General features: G+C 38.0%; 1 long non-coding RNA gene across 1 annotated transcript in view; it reads left to right on the top strand.

Annotated features, from left to right (window-relative positions):
* Positions 1 to 25,386, top strand: part of LOC134761008 (uncharacterized) — a 104,438-nt gene extending 79,052 nt beyond the window's left edge. The window contains exon 5 of the long non-coding RNA XR_010139189.1: positions 23,663 to 25,386. This is a non-coding gene — a long non-coding RNA (uncharacterized LOC134761008). The remainder of the gene's footprint in view (positions 1 to 23,662) is intronic.
* The last annotated feature ends 593 nt before the right edge of the window (positions 25,387 to 25,979 follow it).

Below are 25,979 nucleotides of genomic sequence, written 5' to 3'. Positions count from 1 at the left end.
GTCTGATGGGCTTCCCTTTGTGGGTAACCCGACCTTTCTCTCTGGCTGCCCTTAACATTTTTTCTTCGTTTCAACTTTGGTGAATCTGACAATTATGTGTCTTGGAGTTGCTCTTCTCAAGGAGTATCTTTGTGGCGTTCTCTGTATTTCCTGAATTTGAATGTTGGCCTGCCTTGCTAGATTGGGGAAGTTCTCCTGGATAATATCCTGCAGAGTGTTTTCCAACTTGGTTCCATTCTCCCCGTCACTTTCAGGTACACCAATCAGACATAGATTTGGTCTTTTGACATAGTCCCATATTTCTTGGAGGCTTTGTTCGTTTCTTTTTATTCTTTTTTCTCCAAACTTCTCTTCTCACTTCATTTCATTCCTTTCATCTTCCATCGCTGATACCCTTTCTTCCAGTTGATCGCATTGGCTACTGAGTCTTGTGCATTCATTGCGTAGTTCTTGTTCCATGGTTTTCAGCTCCATCAGGTCCTTTAAGGACTTCTCTGCGTTGGTTATTCTAGTTAGCCATTTGTCTAATTTTTTTTTAAGGTTTTTAACTTCTTTGCCATTGGCTCGAACTTCGTCCTTTAGCTCGGAATTGTTTGATCTTCTGAAGCCTTCTTCGCTCAACTCATCGAAGTCATTCTCCATCCACCTTTGTTCCATTGCTGGTGAGGAGCTGCATTCCTTTGGAGGAGGAGAGGTGCTGTGATTTTAGAGTTTCCAGTTTTTCTGCTCTGTTTTTTCCCCATCTTTGTGGTTTTATCTACCTTTGGTCTTTGATGATGGTGACGTACAGATGGGTTTTTGGTGTGGATGTCCTTTCTGTTTGTTAGTTTTCCTTCTAACAGTCAGGACCCTCCGCTGCAGGTCTGTTAGAGTTTGCTAGAGGTCGACTCCAGACCCTGTTTGCCTGGGTATCAGCAGTGGAGGCTGCAGAACAGTGAATATTGGTGAACCACAAATGCTGCTGCCTGATTGTTCCTCTGAAAGTTTTGTCTCAGAGGAGTACCCGACCGTGTGAGGTGTCAGTCTGCCCCTACTGGGGGGTGCCTCCCAGTTAGGCTACTTGGGGGTCAGGGACCCACTTGAGGAGGCAGTCTGCCCATTCTCAGATCTCCAGCTGCGTGCTGGGAGAACCACTACTTTCTTTTTTATTTATTTATTTATTTATTTATTTATTTATTTATTTATTATTATTAAACTTTAGGTTTTATGGTACATGTGTGCAATGTGCAGGTTAGTTAAATATGTATACATGTGCCATGCTGGTGCGCTGCACCCACCAACTCGTCATCTAGCATTAGGTATATCTCCCAATGCTATCCCTCCCCCTACCCTCCACCCCACAACAGTCCCCAAAGTGTGATGTTCCCCTTCCTGTGTCCATGTGTTCTCATTGTTCAATTCCCATCTATGAGTGAGAATATGCAGTGTTTGGTTTTTTGTTCTTGCGATAGTTTACTGAGAATGATGATTTCCAATTTCATCCATGTCCCTACAAAGGACATGAACTCATCATTTTTTATGGCTGCATAGTATTCCATGGTGTATATGTGCCACATTTTCTTAATCCAGTCTATCATTGTTGGACATTTGGGTCGGTTCCAAGTCTTTGCTATTGTGAATAGTGCCACAATAAACATACGTGTGCATGTGTCTTTATAGCAGCATAATTTATAGTCCTTTGGGTATATACCCAGTAATGGGATGGCTGGGTCAAATGGAATTTCTAGTTCTAGATCCCTGAGGAATCGCCACACTGATTTCCACAATGGTTGAACTAGTTTACAGTCCCACCAACAGTGTAAAAGTGTTCCTATTTCTCCACATCCTCTCCAGCACCTGTTGTTTCCTGACTTTTTAATGATCGCCATTCTAACTGGTGTGAGATGGTATCTCATTGTGGTTTTGGTTTGCATTTCTCTGATGGCTAGTGATGGTGAGCATTTTTTCATGTGTTTTTTGGCTGCATAAATGTCTTCTTTTGAGAAGTGTCTGTTCATGTCCTTTGCCCACTTTTTGATGGAGTTGTTTGCTTTTTCTTGTAAATTTGTTTGAGTTCATTGTAGATTCTGGATATTAGCCCTTTGTCAGATGAGTAGGTTGCGAAAATTTTCTCCCATTCTGTAGGTTGCCTGTTCACTCTGATGGTAGTTTCTTTTGCTGTGCAGAAGCTCTTGAGTTTAATTAGATCCCATTTGTCAATTTTGGCTTTTGTTGCCATTGCTTTTGGTGTTTTAGACATGAAGTCCTTGCCCATGCCTATATCCTGAATGGTATTGCCTAGGTTTTCTTCTAGGGTTTTTATGGTTTTAGGTCTAAAGTTTAAGTCTTTAATCCATCTTGAATTGATTTTTGTATAAGGTGTAAGGAAGGGATCCAGTTTCAGCTTTCTACATCTGGCTAGCCAGTTTTCCCAGCACCATTTATTAAATAGGGAATCCTTTCCCCATTGCTTGTTTTTGTCAGGTTTGTCAAAGATCAGATAGTTGTAGATATGCGGCATTATTTCTGAGGGCTCTGTTCTGTTCCATTGGTCTATATCTCTGTTTTGGTACCAGTACCATGCTGTTTTGGTTACTGTAGCCTTGTAGTATAGTTTGAAGTCCGGTAGTGTGATGCCTCCAGCTTTGTTCTTTTGGCTTAGGATTGACTTGGCGATGCGGGCTCTTTTTTGTTTCCATATGAACTTTAAAGTAGTTTTTTCCAATTCTGTGAAGAAAGTCATTGATAGCTTGATGGGGATGGCATTGAATCTGTAAATTACCTTGGGCAGTATGGCCATTTTCACGATATTGATTCTTCCTACCCATGAGCATGGAATGTTCTTCCATTTGTTTGTATCCTCTTTTATTTCATTGAGCAGTGGTTTGTAGTTCTCCTTGAAGAGGTCCTTCACATCCCTTGTAAGTTGGATTCCTAGGTATTTTATTCTCTTTGAAGCAATTGTGAATGGGAGTTCACTCATGATTTGGCTGTCTGTTTGTCTGTTGCTGGTGTATAAGAATGCTTGTGATTTTTGTACATTGATTTTGTATCCTGAGACTTTGCTGAAGTTGCTTATCAGCTTAAGGAGATTTTGGGCTGAGACAATGGGGTTTTCTAGATATACAATCATGTCATCTGCAAACAGGGACAATTTGACTTCCTCTTTTCCTAATTGAATACCCTTGATTTCCTTCTCCTGCCTAATTGCCCTGACCAGAACTTCCAACACTATGTTGAATAGAAGTGGTGAGAGAGGGCATCCCTGTCTTGTGCCAGTTTTCAAAGGGAATGCTTCCAGTTTTTGCCCATTCAGTATGATATTGGCTGTGGGTTGGTCATAGATAGCTCTTACTATTTTGAGATACGTCCCATCAATACCTAATTTATTGAGAGTTTTTAGCATGAAGGGTTGTTGAATTTTGTTAAAGGCCTTTTCTGCATCTATTGAGATAATCATGTGGTTTTTGTGTTTGGGAGAACCACTACTTTCTTCAAAGCTGTCGGACTGGGACATTTAAGTCTGCGGAGTTTTCTGCTGCCTTTTCTTTGTCTGTGCCCTGCCCCCAGAGGTGGAGCCTACAGAGGCAGGCAGGCCTCCTTGAGCTGTGGTGGGCTCCACCCAGTTCAAGCTTCCCGGCTGCTTTGTTTACCTACTCTAGCCTCAGCAATAGCGGGCGCTCCTCCCCCAGCCTCACTGCCACCTTGCAGTTTGATCTCAGAGTGCTGTGCTAGCAATGAGCGAGGCTCCGTTGGCATAGGACCCTCTGAGTCAGGTGCAGGATATAATCTCCTGGTGTGCCGTTTGTTAAGCCTGTTGGAAAAGCGCAGTATTAGGGTGGGAGTGACCCGATTTTCCAGGTGCCGTCTGTCACCCCTTTCTTTGACTAGGAAAGGGAATTCCCTGACCCCTTGCGCTTCCTGGGTGAGGCGATGCCTTGCCCTGCTTTGGTTCACCCACAGTGCGCTGCACCCACTGTCCTGCACACACTGTCCGGCACTCCCCAGTGAGATGAACCCAGTACCTCAGTTGGAAATGCAGAAATCACCCGTCTTTTGCATCACTCATGCTGAGAGCTGTAGAGTGGAGCTGTTCCTATTCGGCCATCTTGGCTCCACCCTACTTTTCATTTAAGGAAATCTTGTTGCTCTGTGATTCCTCACCCATCAGATCCATAGCATTCATAGGTTAAGAATGGACAAGTATCACCCAGAAGAAAGAGATCATTGTTGATTGAGTGTCGGATCTGGGATGGGGTTGAAGAATTTGCATTCTAACATATTTTTCTAACATGCTGATCTTTAGAGCACTTTGAAAGCAACCTAGAGAGTCTTGAAAGTCAAGTTTACTGAGATAGAACAAAGATTTATAAATTTTAGAGTTTCCTTTTCCATATCAATACCAAAACCTGGAGTTCTAAATCTGGTTTTACCATAAATAGATGTAAGTAGTCCTTGCTAGACAGGACAAAAAATCCTGCTGCCGCTGGACACAGGTGGGGAAGGAGACAAAATGACTAAGAAGGGATAGAATGTTCTTACTCCTGGCCAGGTGTGGTGGCTCATGCCTGTAATCCCAGTACTTTGGGAGGCCAAGGCAGGCTAATCACTTGATGCCAGGAGTTCGAGACCAGCCTGGCCACATGGCGAAACCCTGTCTCTACTAAAAATACAAAAATTAGCCAGGCTTGGTGGTGTGTTCCTGTAGTCCCAGCTACTCAGGGGGCTGAGGCAGGAGAATTGCTTGAACCAGGAGGTGGATGTTGCAGTGAGCTGAGATTCTGCTATTGCACTCCAGCCTGGGCCACAGAGTGAGACTGTCCAAGAAAAATAAATAAAATAAATAAATAAATAAATAATGTTCTTACTCCCTTTCCCCTAACACCATTTTAGAGTCTAGTGTAAATCATTGGAAGTAGCAATTAGTGGTTAATTTGGAGAAATTAAGGCCTAGCCAAAGATGGGGCCCATATCCTTGCCTAGGTTGGTTTAGGCCTCTCAGGAAGCTCTGTGCCATCATGAGGTGATTGCAGAACTCGCCATGGTAGATGGCATCCAGGGGCAATAAGGGGGTCTGAGACACGGCTCTTCTTTTTCTGTATGGCTTGTGCATGATGTTGAATAAATCTAGAAGTTCCTACGAGACTCTGGTGGCTGGGTGAGGGGATGCAAATGGTAGCCAAGAATAAAGAGTTTGAGAGCACTCCAGGGAGTGGACACAGCACAGTGCATGGATCTGTAGAACCAGGCAGAATTTGCCACTTGGTAGATATGCAGAGGGTCAGCAGCTCTCAAAAGGCAAGGAGGGAGACTGTCCGTAGGGAGGAAGCTGAGTTCCGCAGGAGCGGGCTTAGTATTGCCCACATGGAGACAACAGGCCAACCGCACACACTTGAGCACAGAATCCAGTGCATGAAGGCTGGGAGAGAGAAGCAAGAGCACACCGGGAGAGTGCTGGAAGCTTGCAGAGAATGTCAAACCAGAAGCAGACAGCTCTTCCATTCCCTGGGCTCAGAGCCATTCAGGGAAAATTAGGGTGAAACTGGCAGGACTGAGCACCTAACCCCAAAGCTCTTGGTTTACCTGAATGTGACTGTTCTAAATTGGGCAAGCAGAAGTGTGTCTTTTCACAACAACTCGTCAGAATGGGAGCGCCAAAGAAAAAGGAGGGCAGATAAAGAAAACAACAGTATTCTGGGAGAACGGGCTGTGGTGCTAGGGATTACATTTTAACCCTGTCATGTTATTTCCAGGACAGATAAAATTCAGAGGTACCTCAACATGTTATAAATAATGTGATTTTCAAATGTTTGTTTGAAATGCCACACTCTTATAATCTTCACCTTTTATTTAGTTACAAAATTTCAACAAATGGCCCTGAAGAGCTCTCTATTGATACTTTGGGCCAAGATCTTGCTAGACACTGGAATCTTAGGTGGCTTCCACCATGGCTGGGATCTAAGCTGGGGCCTAGGCACTGCTGACCCTTAGGGCGTGGGCATTTCTGGAGAATTTCTGGTGAACTGGTGAGGGGGGCTAAGGGAAATCTGCCTGAGGGGTCTAAAGGAACCACCTGAGGGGGAGTTCGTCTTACAGAAGGAAAGCAGGCACTCTGCAAATGTTCCTTTCACAAACTTGTGATTGTCGAGGGAGGAGAAGGGATGGTGTAGTGAATGATATTCTAATTTATTCCTAGTCTGGCCCTTGGATGTATCTCTTTATTTTCAGGTACAGTCTCAAAAAACTCTTTAAATGCCATTGTACATTGAGGCCCAACAGCGCTGCTTGCAGGCCTTTGTTCTGAGCAGAGGGACAGGCGTTCTTCTTGCTCTGCCACTGACTACTCAGAGCTTTTCCTTCTTGATGGGTGGGGTGGCCGTGGAGAATGCTGGCTTTCAGAGGAGAAATTAGATAGAGTCTGATGTCCCAGTTGGCAGGGCAGCATAGCCACAGAGCCTGGTAGATCACAGTTATTTGGGAGCCCACTTGAAATACCCCATAAGGACTTCCAAAAAATATGACAGGCCTTCTGTGAAGTACAAATGACCCTAAATGAACAGGTGAGGGCAAAATGAAAATTTAGTCACCACCCTGAGAATCACTAATTCAAACATTTTATTTAGAATAATCTTTTTTTTTTTTTAAAGGATTTTAACATTTTAAAGGCTGGAAAACTGCCTTTTCATCAAGGCTAGACTTGCAAGGCCCAGTGCAAAATGAAAACACAGGGTCCGCGTTTAGAAACTAAGACTTTCAAGGCAGCAACAGCAGAGCATTAAAGCAACTGCAGTGTGCGTCTGCGTGCAGGGCCCTGTGTGACTGTGCAGGTTGCACAGCCATGAAGCCGGCCCTAGGATCACTTACTAGCCAGAACAAACAGACAAAAATAAAATATTCTTTATCCATCTGCCACTTTTTCTCCATCCTGCGCATCAGGTTCTAGCCAAATTAACTTTAGATTCTTTGAAAGTGTCTGAAGTTGGGTTCCCTGAAAGGTGTATTTACCTGGAGGTGATTTTTTTGAGGAAGCACTCCAGGGAGGCCAGTAAGAGCCTGGAGGAAGCAGGACAGGCAGAGGGGGAAGCTGAGCAAATGTGTCTTCTTTCTCTTCTCTCTTTTTCTCTTTTTTTTTTGTACAATTTTAAAATTCATTTTATTTTGCTATGTTTCCATCTTTCTGTGTTTCCCAGGCTGGTCTCAAACTCCTGAGCTCAAGTGATCCTCCTGTCTCAGCCTCCCGAGTAGCCCAGCCAAGTGTGCTTTCTTGATCCCAGGAGGAAGGCCCATAAAGGGAAGGCTTCAGCTTGAGTCCCCAAGGGAAATTGAGTGTAATTTCATCTCAGAGTTATCCCAAGCTAAGGTAAGGGAGATGGGCATTCACATCCAGCGTACTGACTAGTATTGGTTAATAGCTGCCTAGTGCCTCTGGGCAAACCTGCTGGGCTCCCGAAGACTAGCAGCAGGTTCTGGCCATTGAAAGGCAGGGAGTGGTAACTCCCATTTGTCTTTCAGGTCACCCGTTAGCCCTTGCATCTCTGAGAAGCCTTTGTTCCCTGATTCCTAGATGTCCCCAGATGATGCAAGCTTCTTGAAAAAAATGTCCTTGTCGTGTTCATTTTTGCACTTCTAAAACCTAGGAGGTACCTAATGAGTGTTTGTGTAATGGATGAAGAAATGAAGGTACCTCATCTAATGAGAGAGCATCAGCCCAACAACTTTTATTCTCTTCTAAACCATTTTGGGCTTGTTAGGGAGACAGAGTCTTAAACTTCTCTTTCAGGGTGGTTCAGTGCCCCAGCCTATTACTATTAGATTTTTTCCAATATATTAAAAAGCTAATAAAAATTAATACCTTCAAAACCCAAAGTATAGCCACATAAATAGTTCCACATACATGAGCCATGAATTCACCAGTGACTTAAAATATCACCATAATGCCAGCGATTCAGCGTTTTATAAGCCATTAAATCTCTCTTTTTTATGTGAACAGAAGGTGCATCCAGGACTTTTCATTGTTAAGAATTTTCCTTTTGTTTCACAGTGAGGACAAAAGCTATATTCTTTTTGAAATGGGTACAACCCTGTAATGGCATGCTTTCCTATTTGTATATGACAGATATCCTCTCAGGAACTAAACTGATTTCTGCATGACATACTTGAGACTTGGAGAAGTAAGCTACAATTTATCTCCTCTAAATCGCACTCCCCAGTTCAGCGCAGGAGGTAGATAACCTCAATGTGAACTTTGCCTATGGATGTTTATCTGCAGGCTCCAAGTAATATGGATTTATTCTGGTAATATACAGACCATTTGGTAGATAACATTTGAGAGCAAACATTTTATTGCTGATTTCTTGTAAATTATACATGGCTGTGTTTTAATGGATTCTCCTTCTAAACCGCAGACTCACAACATGAGTAGTTATACAGATTTTTATTATGATCTTGAATATTGACTTTTAATCATGCACTGGTTAACAAAACAAATAAGGCTGTCACTTCCATCAAGGGAGCATTAAGGATGGAGGGTATCCTTTTGACATCTCTTCTACCTTTCCATCCCAGTGCTACTTGTTTTAATATCACCCATGCCAGGCATAAAAAGGGAAAAATTTCACATTACTTTAAGAAGACCCTAGAGCAGTTTGTAGTTGCGTTTATTGCAAAAGATACAGGGCTTACAGTAATGATAGCTGAAGGACACCTTAACAACCATATTCAAGAGTAAGAAGGGAAATTCAAAGAGACGTGTGAGGCATTATTTCCATCTCAGTAGAAGACAGGCTGGACAAAAATACATTTATATTGAAGCCAAAGAAGGTAGACAATTGAATGAACTTCCTGACTACAAGAATATTAGGGGAAAGAAGTCATTAAAAAATCCAAGAGCTAAATTCCGCTCTTTTTGATATCTTTTGGTTCTTAACATGGCCTTATAGAAGACTCAGTAACTCAGTATCTGACAGCAATGGCCCAAGAGTTTTGCAGATCTGAGGTCAGCATCCAGAAACGGTGACCCCTCTAACACCCCTCCCATTCTAAGACAGTGATCTCATCCTTGGAGATAATAAGAGGTGAAGAGAAACTTCTATGTGACCTGTATATTTTTAGATTCTATTTCTAAGCATGAGGAGGGCTAAAGGCTTTTGAATTTCTTTTCTGGCAATTCAGGCAAGAAAATAGGTCAAGAGCTCAGTAGGACCAAGAAGATCAGTGATTTATTTCTGTACGGCGGTTGGTGTTCTTTTTAACCCTTTCTCACAAGAATATCCTGAAATATATCCTGTGAGGAAATGTTAATGATGAAGATAAATGCAGGATATTGAGGTCTTGGTGAATGTTAATTGTGTAATAAATCTTAGTAGAAGGTATGAATGGGATCCAGTGACTCTTTGACAATAGTATAGTTTGGATGAAATCAGGTTAATGTATTTTGTTTAGACCTATAGAAAATTTGAGCTGGAAAGGGCCTCAGAAATCAAATCTAATTATATTATTATTCATTTAGTTTTTACTGGTGGAGCAACTGAATCATTTGTCATCTGGATAATAGCATGGGTGCTGCAAATTCAATCCAGTATGATGGTGTTTCCATTCCGTTACACTCTTCTAGGATGCCAGTTCTCTCTGCACCTTATCTTATGGAAAAAGCTAGAATTTTGTAGTTGTTTATTTCTTATCCCTATAGCAAAAAATGTAAAAAAATAGTTTCTTTTATCTCAATCTGTGAAAAATGTGAAAAATGGCAACTACTTTAATGTCTTGTACCAGGTTAAAATTTTTCCATCAATTCAGTGCCACCATGGCAACTTTCTAAACAAAAGAGCAATAAAAGGGTGGTGCTCATTATTCTTAAAAATCATCATTACAGAAAACAATAACTTGGTCAGTAGTATGAAACAATATCTTTACAAACCCTAGCCAAGCAACAGGAAAGCTGTTACCATAAAACATCATCTATATGAAGATCCATTGGGCTCCTTCTTATTTTATCAGTTGACTTCCCTGTTTTGTTGTTTGAAATGGAATTAAATCCTGACTGTATTGAGGAAGATTGGGGAGTTCATGGAAAATAGTCACTTTGAATGGAGAATGTATGTATTTTGGAAGCCAACATTAAAGTGAGGGTATTTTTCCTAACACAGAAGAGCTTTAAGGTTGCCTCCATACTTTTGAAGAAATAAGTGCCTTCCCAGTAGAATTTCAGGCACCCTAGCCAATTATCAGGAATTATTTCTACCTTGACAATGAAATCAACCCTCAATAAGGAAAAAAACATGAGCACACTGCAATTTGAGGAACCTGTGTGTATTTCAGAGTCTCCAGGAACAATGTTGTTAAACAAAATATAAAATGTGCAATAAACTTTAGGTATAAAGGACTTTGTTGGCTATAAAATTTTATTTTACTGCTATCCTCCTATGGCTAAACATGTTGGAGATAAGGAAAGTATTAAAATATTTAAGATGACAGAACATGAAGCCTAATTCTAGAAATATAGCAGTGAGAAAGAATGACAAGGGACAGACACAGAATGCCTATTCCATCAGCTGCATACTTTCCATCATTTCAGTGTATACTTAATTTTAAAAGATACAGAGGGTGGAGTGAGCAACCATGGTTGACCATCTCCATTACACTCTACACAGAGACACCAGTTGAAACTGAGAGTGACAACTTTGTGTCAGAATCACAGTGTTGGAGCAAGTCCCACGTGGTCACTTCTTTCTTGCATAAACACACAGTCAGGATGTTGGAGAATTTTCCTGAGGCTCAGCTTACTGTTTTCATGAGTCTATGGGAGCTTATAAAAATACATACTGTTTAAATTTTCCTAAATGTGCATGGAGGCAAAGATTTTTATTTTGAAACGGAAAACCTCTTGTTTTCCATTGTTAAGGAAAGCCTTTGTTACAGAAATGTCTCCCTGCGGAAAATTATAGTTTTCAGGTGAGCTATCCCTACTAATCAGACTCAAGGTTGATTGGGACATTACAAAATTGTATGATTTTTCCTTTGGAATAAAAATTATTGAATGAGAGAAGCAAAATCCTAAAAATGAGAAGATGATAGTGTTTTCTACTGAACCATTTGCAAAGTAGAATTAGAAAATTATTTGAATGTTCTGCTAGACTTACATGCATGATTAATTAGGATGGCACCACCAAAACCAGATTCCTTGCTTTTAGAGTATCTGTATTAAATTTGAACTTGATTTTTTCAATCTCTAATTTTCAGTTATGTACATATGGTTTATTGTGGTTTTGTTGCTTTTTTTGTTGCTGTGTGTGTAGAGACGTGTGGATATGTGTGTGTGAATATGTGTGTGTGGAGAGTGGGTGTCTCATTATTGTATTCTTAGTTTGTAGCATACTTCCTAGCACATAGTGGGATATTAACTAATATATCTTAAAGAAAGATACTTGAGAACGTTTGCTTTTGTCCTGTATTTATAAAAGTAATACTCATTTTAGAAAAATATAAAGGAGAATAGAAAAATAGAGAAGGAAAAAGTTTACCTCTAATCTTACCAACCAGTAATAATGTTATTAATCTTTTGGTGTGATTCCAATAATCTAATTTTTATATATATTATATATATTATATATTATATATATTATATATATAATATATATAATATATAATATATACATATATGTTTTATATATAATATATAATATATAATATATAATTTATATATAATTTATATATTATATATATAAAAATATATATATATTTATATATAATTTATATATTATATATATAAAAATATATATATATTTATATATAATTTATATATATATTTTATATATAATATATATACATATATATAACATTATGTTATATTTGTATAATATATATATACAAATACCTGTATGTATGAATATATACATATATAATATATATATTATATATGTATATATTCATACATACAGGTATTTCTAGAAACACACACACACACACACACACACACACCAGACACTCACAATTGGTATCTGTATTAGTTCATTTTCACATTGCTATAATGAACCAACTGAGACTGAGTAATTTATAAAGAAAGGAGGTTTAATTGGTTCACAGTTCCACATGGCTGGGGATGCCTCAGGAAACTTACAATCATGGCGGAAGGCAAAGTGGAAGCAAGGCATGTCTTCTATGGCAGCAGAAGACACAGTGAGCAAGGGGGGAACTGCCAAACACTTTTCAACCATTAGATCTCATGGGAACTCACCCACTATCATGAGAACAGCATGGGGGAAACTGCCTCCATGATCCAATCACCTCCCATTAGGTCCCTTCCTCCACATGTGGGGATTACAATTCAAGATGAAATTTGGGTGGGGACCCAGAGCCAAACTATATTAGTATCAAACCAAATATTCAGCTATGTAGTCTTTTTTCAGTTTAACCTTAATGAGTTGAAAAATATTCTATCAAATGAAAAATCTTTATAAATTTACCATGCCCACTTACGAAAAAACTTTAAAACCATGAGCTCCACAAACTAGGGTTGAAGAAAGCTCCCTTGTGTTTCCTTTACTGGCCAGTAGTGACATTTATTGAACATTCACTAAGTGATAGAAACTCTTCTAAGCAGTTACTCATAATGTCCAGGTTTAATCTCTACAACTTTTCAAGTAGATGTCATTAGGATCGTCCTTTTATGAACTAGAGAGTGTGACAAATTTGCTCAAATTCACATCATAGCAGGTTAGAGAGCTGAATTTTGAACACAGGTTTGCTAAATCTAGACCCTGAGGTCCAGGTTTGCTGAACCTAGACTTATGAACCTCTGGGCATGTTACTGCCTTCCATGGCTATGGTATACATCTGGACACATCTTTAGCACTTTCACCCTTTGATCACTTGGTCCTATTTATCCTAGTGGTAAAATATCTCCTGTTCTCCAACCTCCCATCAGTACCTTAACTCACTGGATCTCAACCAGGGCCAGTTTGCCCTCCTGGGGACATTTGGGGATGCCTGGAGATATTTTAGTTTGTCACAACTTGAAGGAAGATGCTACTGGTATCTACTGGGTAGGGACCAAGGATATTGCTAAACACCCTACAATGTACAGGACAGCCCCTGCAGCAAAGAATTATGCAGCCCAAAATGTCAGTAGCATCAAGGTTGAGAATGCTGCCTTAGCTCATTTCCTCAGCCTCTTTTGTCTGAACATAAATAGCCTTCTAATCAGTTTCTTTACCTTTAGTTTTATCCTTATCCACACTGCTGCTATGACCAGCTCTTTAAACACAGATAAATCATGCTGTTCTCTTGCTCTGTTTAGCTCTGTCACTCTGGATGGCTACCTGGGTTCAAATTATGATTCAAACAGTTCAGGATTATATGACTTTGGGCAAGTGATTCATAGCACCTGGCTCAATAATGTTCTTGTGAGGATTTTAACACTTTGTAGCTAGCATAAATTAAGTCTTCAGTAAATGTTATCTACCATTTAAAAAAATCTTCGAAGGCTTTCTACTGCCTACAGAAGAAAGCCTATCCTTGTCAACATGACATTCCTTCACTGTGTTTTATTACTCAGAGCCTCTTCTCTGGGATACTGCCCTGGTTGCCCTGTGTCCAGTCCTGCAGGACTGGATTTAGATTAATGGAGACTTGGGTATCAGGTGTCTTTGCTCAGACTCTGCTGCCAGCTTGGGAAGTCCATCTCCAGCTCCTTCGCTTGGACACATCTGTCTTATCCAAGACTCAGGTCAAATGTTACCGTTTCTATTTAACCTTATCCAATAGCTAGTCAGATTTACTTACTCCTTCCCCTACATTTTCACAACATTTTGGTTATATCATCTCTCTTTCCATCCATCTATCCATCCATCCTTCGATCATTTCATCCATCCACCCACCTATTCATTGGCTGTAATACATAGTAATTAAGAGGGCAAGCTCTGGAACCAGATTTTCTTAGTTCAAAAGTCAGATTCCAAAACCAAACTGAGTAACCTTGATCAAGTTACTTGGCTTCATGAAGCCTTAATTTCCTTGCATCTAAAATAAGTATAATAATATTATACAATTAATAAATTGACTGTGAGGGTTGAATGTAAGTAAATCATTTATTATATTGTCTGTTATGTACAAACCCTAAATAAATGTTAGCTCTCACCCACTTGTATTTGTTAAATTCCCACTCTGTGATGGGTCCTCTTTACATGATGCCTTGCATTATAGTAAGTTGTGCATGTGCCCAACTGTCTCATTATGTCATGAGCTTGCAGAGTAAAGGCCCCCTCCCAGCCCCTTAAAAATAATTTCCTCTCCACTCCAGCACTTGAAATACAGGTGAAAAAATCATTTCCATCAACATCTAGCCTGTGTTTCATAATGTCCTCGCTGGCCAGTATTTCTCTCTTAAGATGCTATGCATCTACTAATGTGAGAAGTATGGCCAGTCAAAAGGAGCCTGCTATTCTTCTGGATTGGTTGCATCCCACTCCCACCCCTCTCCTCAGCATTTCCAACGCTCATTTCAGCTGCCTTTCTGGGAGTCATACAATCACAATGAATCTCTTCCTGATTATAATAATGGCCTTCAGCCTCCTCCATTATGCTGGAGCTGAAGAGATGATGTCAGTGACATATTCCTGTAGGAAGAACTCAGTGACTGCTTAATTTTCCATGTAGATTTTGAATGCTTTGTATTTTGTTAAAATCTAGATTACAATCTTCCACTAAGCAAGTGGTCCAATCTGATTAATATAATACATTCTCCTTTGTTGCCAAACTTTGCCAAGGGCAAGGTATTACTTAGGGAACCACACCCTCCTCCAAACATACACACATATAAATGAAAAATAAGTAGGTCTGTACAATCATTATTGAGCTAAAATAGCACTTAGAAATGTATTTTTATTGTGAAAAATGGCCAAATAAGAGTTGCTGACTATTTGTAGCCCTGTAATGTAAGTCAGATAAATTGGTGCCCAGAAGTCTGACATTTCAAAAGCCCGAGAATATGTTGCATTTGTTCTGATATGCCATTTTTGTAATTCTCCCAGCTATTTTCCTTTAGCAAGAAGCAATTCTTGTGTGCCCAAGCAGCTCAATTAGAGCATTGTAAAAGTTGTCATAATGACTTCAACATAAGTGCCCCTGAGTAATAGTGATAATTCTGGAGGGGAGCAAGTTCCGCTGTTACTTTCCTGGTATGGAAAATGGTGATAGCTTGCTTGGAGAAGAAATGCACCATCTGTAACTAAACTCAGTTAACCTGCTCGGAGAACTGAAAACACACTATCTCATCTAGAGTGGTTTTCCTGTTTTGGTCTTTTCAACATCTTTGCACCTTCTGTAGCCAACAGCATTCTCCTTTTCCTCTCAGTGCACATATATTAGGTGACTCCACCTCTGTGGTGGTTTATAACAGTACTCCCCAGCTTTTTGGGCACCAGGGACCAGTTCCATGGAAAGCACTTTTTCCACAGATGGGCTGGGGGTGGGGGATGGTTTTGGAATGAAACTGTTCCACCTTAGATCATCAAATATTAGATTATCATAAGAAATGTGCAACCTAGATCCCTTGCATGTGCAGTTCACAATAGGGTTCATGCTCCTATGAGAATCTAATGCTCTGCTGATCTGACAGGAGGTAGAGCTCAGGCGGTAATGCTCACTTGCCTCCTGCTGTGCGGCCCAGCTCCTAACAGGCCACGGATTGGTACTGGTCCATGGCCTGGGGGTTAGGGACCCCTGGTTTAGAATATACCTACAAATTCTCCCCTTGAATATGAACTGGCCTTCGTGATTTACTTCTAATAAATAGAATGCAGCAGAAATTACACTGTCTGACATTTGAGCACAGGTCAGCGGTCAGCGCATTTTTTCTGCAAACGCCCACGTTGTAAATATTTTCAGATTCACAGGCCATACCCACATGGCCTCCGTCACAACTACATAGCTCTGCTATTGTAGCACGTAGCAGCCATGGATAATATACAAACAACCTTGGCTATTTTCTGATGAAAATTTATTTCACCCTGAAGACACCATGCTAGAGAGGTTATGAGGAAAGAATACGTAGAGATAGAAAGAGATGCCCATGGAGCCCCAGCGTCCAAGCCATCTTCCTTTGCAGGTATGTGAGGAGGAAGCCTTCAAGATGAGTCCAGCTTAGCCACCATCTGGATGCAACTATACTGTGAGACCCCCAGTGAGAACAGCTTAGCTGGTGCAGTCAACTCCCAGAACTGTGACAGATGATGATAATGACAATAATGATATAATGGCTTTGGGATGGGTACATGATCTTGACCTCACTTATTAGTATATTTTAACTCCCTGCCACTATTACTTTGTACAGGAAGGGACACGTGCCTCAGTTTGATCCAATGAGATGCAGTTCCTTGATCTTGAGGAAGAGTGGAGGAACTCTCCTTTTGCTATATTTCTAACCAGACAACCTGAGGCTGCTCGTGGACATTTTGATACCACATGGGAAGAGCCTACCCAAGATAATAACCAACAAAGAAGAAAGCAGGGCAGATAAGCAGAGAGCTAGAGAGACAGATTCTGAAGGCATCATTTGGGTATCATTATAGAGTTGTTCCTGAACACTAACCCTGTGTATTTCAGTTATAGGAGCCAATTTTTTAAACTTTTCATTATAGTAAGATATATATTCATAAATCGTAAGTGTATGGGTTAATGATTTTAACAAACTGAACACAGCCATGTAGCCAGGCCCCAGGTTAAGAAACCAAAGTTTGCCGCTCTTCCAACTGCCTATCTCTTGCCTCTTTTCAGCTTTTCTCCAAAGATAACCACTAGCTTTGACAGCATATATTAGTTGTTTTACTTTTTGTGCTTTGTGCCGATGTAATCATACAGTATACACTCTTTTGCATCTGACTTCTTATTTTCTCCCTTTTATTTTTGGTTGACACATAATAATTGTACATATTTATGGGATACAGAGTAATATTTTAATACATGTATACAATGTGTATTGATCAAGTCAGAGTAATTAGAATATCCATCACCTTAAATGTTTATCATTTCTTTGTATTGTGAACATTCAAAATCCTCTCTTCTAGCTTTGTGAAAATATATGATAAATTATTGTTAACTGTATTTGCCCTATAGTGCCATAGAACATGAGAACTTATTCCTCTTATTATCTGGCTATCTAGCTGTAATTTTGTGTCTTGAACCAACCTCTCCCTATCCTTCCCTGCCTCCTACTCATCCCAGCCTCTATAACCACAATTTTCCTCTCTGTTCAGTTCTTCAACTCCCATATATGTGTGAGAACATGTAGTATTCATTTTTCTCTGATGACTTATTTCACTTACCATAATACCTTCCAGGCTTTTTCATGTTGCCACAAATGACAGGATTTTCTTCTTTTTAATGATTGGATAGATTCTATTGTGTATATATACCACATTTTCTTTATCTATTCATCTGGTGATGAACATTTAGGTTGATCCCGTATCTTGGCTATGTGAATAGTGTTGCAATAAACATGGGGCGTAGATATATGTTTGTATAAGAATTGCCTTTTCTCTGCATCCTCTTCTGCGTTTGTTATTTTTTGTCTTTTTGATAATAACCATTCTGATGGGAGTGAGATGATATCTCATTGTAGTTTTGATTTACATTTTCCTAATGATTGGTGATATTGAGCATTTTTTTTTCATATACTTCTTGGCCATTTGTATATCTTCTTTTGAGAAGTGTTTCAGGTCTTATGTTTAAATTTTCAATTCATTTTGAGTTTATTTTTGTATATGGTGACAGACAGGGGTCGTTTCATTCTTCTACATATGGATATCCCGTTTTTCTACCATCTCTTTTTGAAGAGGTTGTCCTTTCCCCAACATGTATTCTTGGTGCCTTTGTCAAAAATTAGTTAGCTGTAAACATATGGGTTTAATGCTAGGTTCTCTGTTACGTTCCACTGGTCTGTGTGTCTGTTTTTATACCAATACTATGCTGTTTTGTTTGCTGTAGCTTTGTAGTACATTTTGAAGTCAGGTGGTGTGGTACTTTCAGCTTTGTTCTTTTTGCTCAGCATAGCTTTGGCTACTCAAGGTCTTTTGTGGTTTCATACAAATTTTGGAACAGTTTTTAAAAGTTCCTGTAAAGAAGGTCATTGATATTTTGATAGGAATTGCATTGAATCTGTAGATTGTTTTGGGTGTATAATCATTTTAACAATGTTAATTTTTTTGTTCTATGAGCCTGATATGTCTTTCCATTTGTTGTTGTTGTTGTGTTGCCTCTTCAATTTCTTTTATCAGCATTTTGTGGTTTTCATTATAGAGATCTTTCACCTTCTTGGTTAAATTTATTTCTAGGTATTTTACATATTTTTTGTAGCTATGGAATTGCAGTTTGATTTCTTTTTCAACTAGTTCATTATTGATGTATAGAAACACTACTGATTTTTGTATATATTGATGTAGTATTCTGCAACTTTACTAGATTTGTCAGTGCTAAGAGCATTTATTTATCTTTAGGTTTTTCTATATACAAGATAATGTACTCTGTGAAGAGGGACAATTTGACTTTCTATTTTCTAATTTGAATGCCCTTTAATTCTTCTCTTGCTAATTACTCTAGCTAGGACTTCCAATACTGTGTTGAGTAGAAGTGGTGAAAGTGAGCATCTTTGTCTTTCTCCACTTTTTAGAGCGAAGGCTTTTAGCTTTGCCCCATTCAGTATAATGTTAGTTGTGGGTTTGTCCTATATATGGCTGTTTTTGTTTTGAGGTATGTTCCTTCTATATTTAATTTGTTTAAAGTTTTTTTAATCATTTTATAAAATATTTTTTTCTGTGTTTATTGAGATGATCATATGATTTTTGGGTTTTATTCTGTTGATGTGATGTATCACGTTCATTGATTTGCAAATGTTGAACCAACCTTGCATCCCTGGGATAAATCCCAGTTTAGCATGATGTATTATTTTTTTCAATGCACTGTTTGATTCAGTTTGCTGGTATTTTGTTGAGAATTTTTACAGCTTTCTTCATCAGGGATATTGTCCTGCAGTTTTCTTTTTTTGTTGTGTCTTTGTCTGGTTTTGGTATCAGGGTAATGCTGGTCTCATAGAATGTGTTAGAAAGAATTTCCTCCACTTCAATTTTTGAAATGGTTTGAGAAGATTTAGTGTGACTTCTTTAGAAGTTTGGAATTTAGAAGTAAGGCTATTCAGACTAGGCTTTTCTTTGTTGGGAGACTTTTTATTAACAATGAATCTCATTAATTATTATTGGTCTCTTCAGTTTTTCTATGTCTTCCTGATTCAGTCTTGGTAGGTTATATATGTCCAGGAATTTATACATTTCTTGTAGATTTTCCAATTTGTTGGTGTGTAGTTGTTCATAACAGTTTCTAATAGTCCTTTGTATTTCTGTGGTATCAGTTGTAAAGTCTCCTTTTTTTTGCTTCTGATTTTATTTATTAGGGTCTTCTCCTTTTCTTAATTTAGCTAATGGTATGCTGATTTTGTTTATCTTTTCAAAAAAACCTGCTTTTTGCTTTGTTGGCCTTTTGTATTTTTTTGTCTCAACTTCTTTTAGTTGTGCTATAATCTTTATTATTTTTTTCCTTCTATCAGTTTTGGGTTTGGTTTGTTCTTGCTTCTCTAGTTCCTTGAAGTGTATAACTAGGTTGTTTATTTGAAATCCTTGTACATTTTTGATGTAGTCATTTATTGCTAAAAATTTCCCTCTTAGTACTGCTTTTGTTATATCCCATGAGTTTTGGTATGTTTCTATTTTCATTTGTTTCAAGAATTTTTTTTTATTTCTTTCTTAATGTCTTCATTGACTGAATAATCATTCAGAAACATGTTTAATTTCCATTTACAGTTCTATAAATGTCTATTAGGTCCATTTTGTCTATAGTGCAGTTTAAGTCCAATGTTCCTTGCTGAGTTTCTGTCTAGGTGATTTGTGCAATACTGAAAGTGAGGTGTTGAAGTTCCCAGCTCTTACTATATTATTAGAGCTAACTTGTTGTATACCTGGGTGCTTCTTTGTTGGGTACCTATATAATTGTTATATCTTCTTTTTTTATTATTATACTTTAAGTTTTAGGGTACATGTACACAACGTGCAGGTTTGTTACATATGTATACATGTGCCATGTTGGTGTGCTGAACCCATTAACTTGTCATTAACATTAGGTATGTCTCCTAATGCTATCCCTCCCCCTCCCCCCACCCCACAACATATATCTTCTTGCTGAATTTGTCCCTTTATCATTATATAATTACCTTCTTTATTTCTTTTTATGTTTTTTTTTCACTTAAAGTCTGTTTTGTCTGATATAAGTACAGCTATTTCTACACGCTTTTGATTTCCATTTGTGTGGAATACCTTTTTATATCCCTTAACTCTAAGTCTATGTGTGTATTTATGGGCAAAGTACCTTCTCACAGGCAACATATGGTTGAGTTTTTTAAAACATCTACTCAGCCAGTCTGTATCTTTTAACTGGGAATTCAAACTTTACAATCAAGGTTTTTATTGGTGGATGAGAACTTATTCTTGTCATTTTGTTCATTGTTATCTAATTGTTTTATATATCCTTTGTTCCTTTATTTATGTCTTGTGATTTATCTTTGTGATTTGGTGGTTTTCTGTAGTAATGACATTCTCCAGGTGTCAAGATGGTGTTTTACTTTGGGACCTCAATTTTCTGACGGATCCAAGAAAAGCCATTGATTTTCAATTTGGTCAGCTTTTTATTGTTGTTTTAAGGATGGAAATGATTAGAATGTGACTACCACTTTACATATCAGAACTGAAGTGGGAAGCTCATACATTAAAGTTTTAGAGGACTCACTTTTTATTCTTTTTGGAATCATTTTTGTGTTTTTTTGATACTAATTTACAAAATTCTTGTTTTTTAGTAAGGATTAGTGACCCTGGAATGATAGTCAAGTCACTTTTAACTCCATTGTTCTAAATTTCTCTTAAAAAATTGTTTTGAAACAGGTTCCTGCTCTGTCACCCAGCCTGGAGTACAGTAATACAATCATAGCTCACTACAGCCTTGAACTCCTGGGCTCAACTGATTCTCTTGCCTCAGCCTTCTGAATAGCTGGGACAACAGGCATGTGCCACCACAACTGGCTAATATTTTTTACTTTTTGTGGAAGTGGAGTCTCACTATGTTACCCAGGCTGGCCTCAAACTCATGAGTTCAAAAGATACTCCTGTCTTAGCCTCTCAAAATCCTGGAATTACAGACGTGAGCCACCATGATTGGCCCATTATTCTAAATTTCAATCATTCATGAGTCTATGAAAAATTTATAACAAATGACTACTTTGGAGTTCAATAAGCTGAGTAACTCACCCTCAGTCACACAACTAACTAACCCCAGAGAAGAGATCCAAATCTCTCTGGTCCTCTAGACACATTGCTCAGTGATCTTGCCTCTGCATCTTTCTAAGGTCTGGTTTCACTCTATAATTTTCTTTCAAACCATGGTATGACTGTGAACCTAGTGTACTTTCTGTTATCTTGTTGGGGAAAAATTATAATACATAATTCAATAGCATACACATTATTTGCTTTCCTTTGTAGATTCCAGGGAGTCTACCAACTTATAACACATTAAAAAATCATTTAAAGGTATTAGAAAGGTACTTTTTGGTAGAGTAAAAGTGGAAATGTATGAACAGTTTAAAATTATTTTTTTGGTTGTTGAGTGATCTTCACTTTGAATACTGAAAGAGTCTGATTTCATTCTATTGGTTTTTCAATGACAGGTATGTCCTTAAAATTCAACTATTTATTTATTTAGGCTGTCACTAAAGAAAACTGCTGACATGGTAAAAGCCCATGGTATAAGTACCCAGCCTAAAAATATGTGGAGTGTTTAGAGAGAATATCAAAAAAAAAGATATGTAAAAGAATGTGAATTAAGCCATCAGTTTGTCTTTGAAAAGGAGAGTGTTGATTTGGGGCTTCTGATCTGTATGCTACCCCATTTCTCTACTGATAGTAAAGATGTTCAAAGGCACCTAAAAGTCTGAACTATTAAGAAGCTATACTCCAAAATCAATGTTAGTTTTGTCTCTCACCCCTTCACAGACAGCCTTTTTTTTTTTTTTTTTTTTTAATCAATTGCTGTTTGGGGCTAATTGTTTAAAAGCCATGACTTCATTTTCAGGTTAAATACATGTCTCTTCCATTCTGAGCATTAAAAAAAAAAAAAAAAAGAAAAGAAAAGAAAACCAGTCTTTGAGTACTATGTTCAATTTACTAAAAATATCTAGAAAACTAAAGTATTCCCAAAGGCAAATCTTTGGTGTGACAGATGTAAAATAACATCCACGAGCTGAAGGGTCTGTCTTAGAAAAGCATTCTGCAGCTGCTTCAACAAGAGTACTGGGTGTCATTTATAATTCATGCAAGTATATTGAAGCTTTCTGCTGTCGTCCAAGAAAGATGGTTTTCAAAGCTACAGAGTGCAATAATCCAATATTCCTTGTAGAGAGTCCCATGTATCTCATATAGATTTTACACTGGAGATGATTTCCATGCTGATGACCTCAAGAATACAATGTGATATTTTCAGAAAACACAGATTTATGCTATGTGCTATATCTGTGGGCTTGGGGGGACAATTAGATCATTAAGTTTAAGGTATATTTCTAGTCAGACTTAATCCACATTGCAGTGGGCACTACAAAAAAAATGGGTATCTAAATGCCTCAAGAACTTCAGTTTTTGTGTTCAACATATTTTGCAGTGGAAAATGAGTTTGATGATCAGAGTGTAGTCCTATAGAAGGAAAAATGACCATGAGAATAATTAGAATATTTCAATCATTTCTTCTTCTTCTTCTTCTTTTTTTTTTTTTTTTTTTTTTAATGGAGTCTTGCTCTGTCACCCAGGCTGGAGGGCAGTGGAGTGATCTCGGCTCACTGGAAGCTCCGCCTCCCGGGTTCACGCCATTCTTCTGCCTCAGCCTCCTGAGTAGCTGGGACTACAGGTGCTCGCCACCATGCCCGGCTATTTTTTTTGTATTTTTAATAGAGTCAGGGTTTCACCGTGTTAGCCAGGATGGTCTTGATCTCTTGACCTCGTGATCCGCCCACCTCAGCCTCCCAAAGTGCTGGGATTACAGGTGTGAGCCACAGCCACTGTGCCTGGCCTCAATCATTTCTTCTAAAGTACGGGACTTTGAATATGAGATCAGCTTATATTCAAAATCAATTTAATAATTAAATCAAATTTAAATATTAAATTATTTGCAGGCCAAAAGAAGTGAGCTTCCTAAAGTGACACCCAATACTCTTGTTAAAGCTGCTACAGAATGCTTTTCTAAGAAAGACCTTTCAGCTTATGGGTGTTATTTTACATCTGTCACACAAAAGATTTGTCTTTGGAAACACTTCAGTATTCTAAATATTTTTAGTTAATTGAACATAGTACTCAAAGACTGACTTTTGTTGCCACTATGAGAACATGGTAATGTCACAGGTCAACCAATAACAGGTAGTTATTACAGGCTCTGATTAACACTACAGTGCATTTGAAGACCACGTAGTCAAAAAATAATCAAAGACATTTTCAGCAGACCAATTTGTGCAATATAATCTATCATCAAAATCCAGTTATGAGAAATTCTCCATCCACAGTAACCTTTTGAGTAGCACCTGCCCTTCAATATTTCCCTCCTTTCTTTTCAGGATTTCATCAAATGGTCTGCTGCACTGTGCTGGAATTTTGAACTCCCCAGAGTAGTAAACAACATCTTCTCAAGGGTATACAAGTCATCAGATAAAGAAAACACCCATTATAGAGCTGTGGAGCTCTTATGATATAGTGCTATGCTGCAACAAAGTAGACAGAAGAATATTTGTTGAATAATAAAAGCTATCAATGAACGAACAAATAAACTAATGAGCTAATGTATTGATTAAATGAATTTACTTCTTTCAGATTTACTTTTCCAAACTAAAAAAAATTGTTTTAAACTTTGTTCCAAAGTTATACAGTTTTTACAAAAATAAACAGTTTTATTTTTGAATTGCTTTATATTTACAGAAAAGTTGCAAAGATATGGAAAGTTACCTCACCCTATAATTAGCTTTTGACATTAGTATGGTACCTTTGTCACAATTAATGAACCAGTATTGATGATATGTTATTATTAACTAAATTCTATACTTTATTAAGATTTCCTCAGTTTTTACCTAATGCCATTTCTCTGTTCCAGGATCCTATCCCAGAAACCACATTTCATATTGATGTTATGTTTCCTAAGACTCCTCTTCGTAGGGACGGTTTCAGGGCCAAAATTTTAAGGGCCTTGAGTGTTTTGAGCAGTACTGGACAGGTGTTTTTTAGGATGTCCCTCTACTGAGCTTTGACTGATGAATTGCTCATGATTGAATTGGGACTATGGGTCTTCAGAAGAAAGATCATGAGCCCTTTTTATCACATCATGTCAAAGATACCATGCCATCAATACAACTTATTACTGATGATGTTGACATTGACCACTTGACTGAGATAACATTTGTCAGATTTCTCCACTGTAAAGTTACTTTTCCCCACTTTCCATACTATACTCTTTTGTAGGAAGTCACTATGCACAGGCCATATTTAAAGAGAGCTCCATCTCCTTGAGGGCAGGGTAACTACATTAAATACTTGAAATCTTTCTGCCCAGGAGATTTGTCTATTTTTCCAATTTATTTATTCAATCTATTATTATTATTTTAGATATGAGACCTTGCTATGTTGCCTAGATGGGTCTTGAGCTCAAGTAATCCTGTCTCAGCCTCCTGAGCAGGTGGGACTATAGGCATGCACCACTGCACCTGACAATCATTTATTGATGGCAGTATGAACTCATGGACATTTGTTTTATCCTTAAGTTATAACCCAATATTATACTATTTTGTTGCTAAATTATTTCAGTTTTGGCCATTGAAGGTCTTTTGTTTAACCCCCGTGTCATTTTGACAACCTCTATCATTGTGGGATTTCTTTTTCCTTTTTTGCAGATATTTCTTTAGTTTTTGGCACTACAAGAGGCTCCAGTCTCATCATCTATCGTGCCCCAGCCCAAGATTCAACCATTTCTTCAAGTAGCCCTTGCTCTTTTTTATTGTAGAATGTAATTAGTAATCAAGTTCTTGGCACTAGGTTCTTTAGAAATTTTTTTTTAGTTTATATGTTTGTTGATAAGATATTGATAAAGATTCTGCTAGTGATTACCTATGTAACATTTGGCAAATTATCTGAAACATGGAAATAATAATTTCTACTTCATAGGACTGTTGTACATTTTAAATGGATTCACTAGGATAGTGCATGGAGCAAAAGGAAACAAATAGTAACTCTAAATGGTATTATTACATATTCATTGGAAATAAATAAACATAAATTTGTTTCCAAAAGTCAATCTGAACTCTCTGGAGGTTTTGTTTCTGCTTTGACATGTTTTCATTGCTATATACGTAGACTAAGAAGTTAGAGACTCTGATTCTAGACGTAGCTCGGTTGTTAAAAAGAATTCACTCCAGTCATCTAATGCCTCCTCTTCTAAAATGGGTATAATACTATTTGCTGATTTTAACCCCATAGGGTTAGTCTATTGGTGTAATTGATATAAAATGAAGTTTATACAAATGTATAGGTGGCAATATTACCACCATTTTTGTCGGTATCATAGGCCTCTGATTCATTCATTGCTCTTTGCAGCTCCACTTTTTTTCTCCTTTTCTTAAAAAGTGTTGACCATACTATCTTGAATCCATCTATTTATTATAAACTTTAATTATGTCAGGTTTTGAAAAATTAGTATTCAAGTTTAGACAACACAATTGCATTCAAACGCTATTACAACAAATCCACATTGCATAACTATTTTAGAGACTTAAAATTTAGTTAACATTTTTCTAATTAGTTCACAGACAGTAGTAAGCTGGTGAGCCCTCCTAGTTCTTGGCCTTGAGAAATTTTCATTCAACTAAGCATAACTAAGCCTACTGAGTT

Source organism: Pongo abelii, chromosome 2, assembly GCF_028885655.2.
Source record: "Pongo abelii isolate AG06213 chromosome 2, NHGRI_mPonAbe1-v2.0_pri, whole genome shotgun sequence".
Lineage (NCBI taxonomy): Eukaryota > Metazoa > Chordata > Mammalia > Primates > Hominidae > Pongo > Pongo abelii.
The sequence above is the reverse complement of the archived record's forward strand: the minus strand, read 5'-3'. Positions and strand labels throughout refer to the sequence as shown.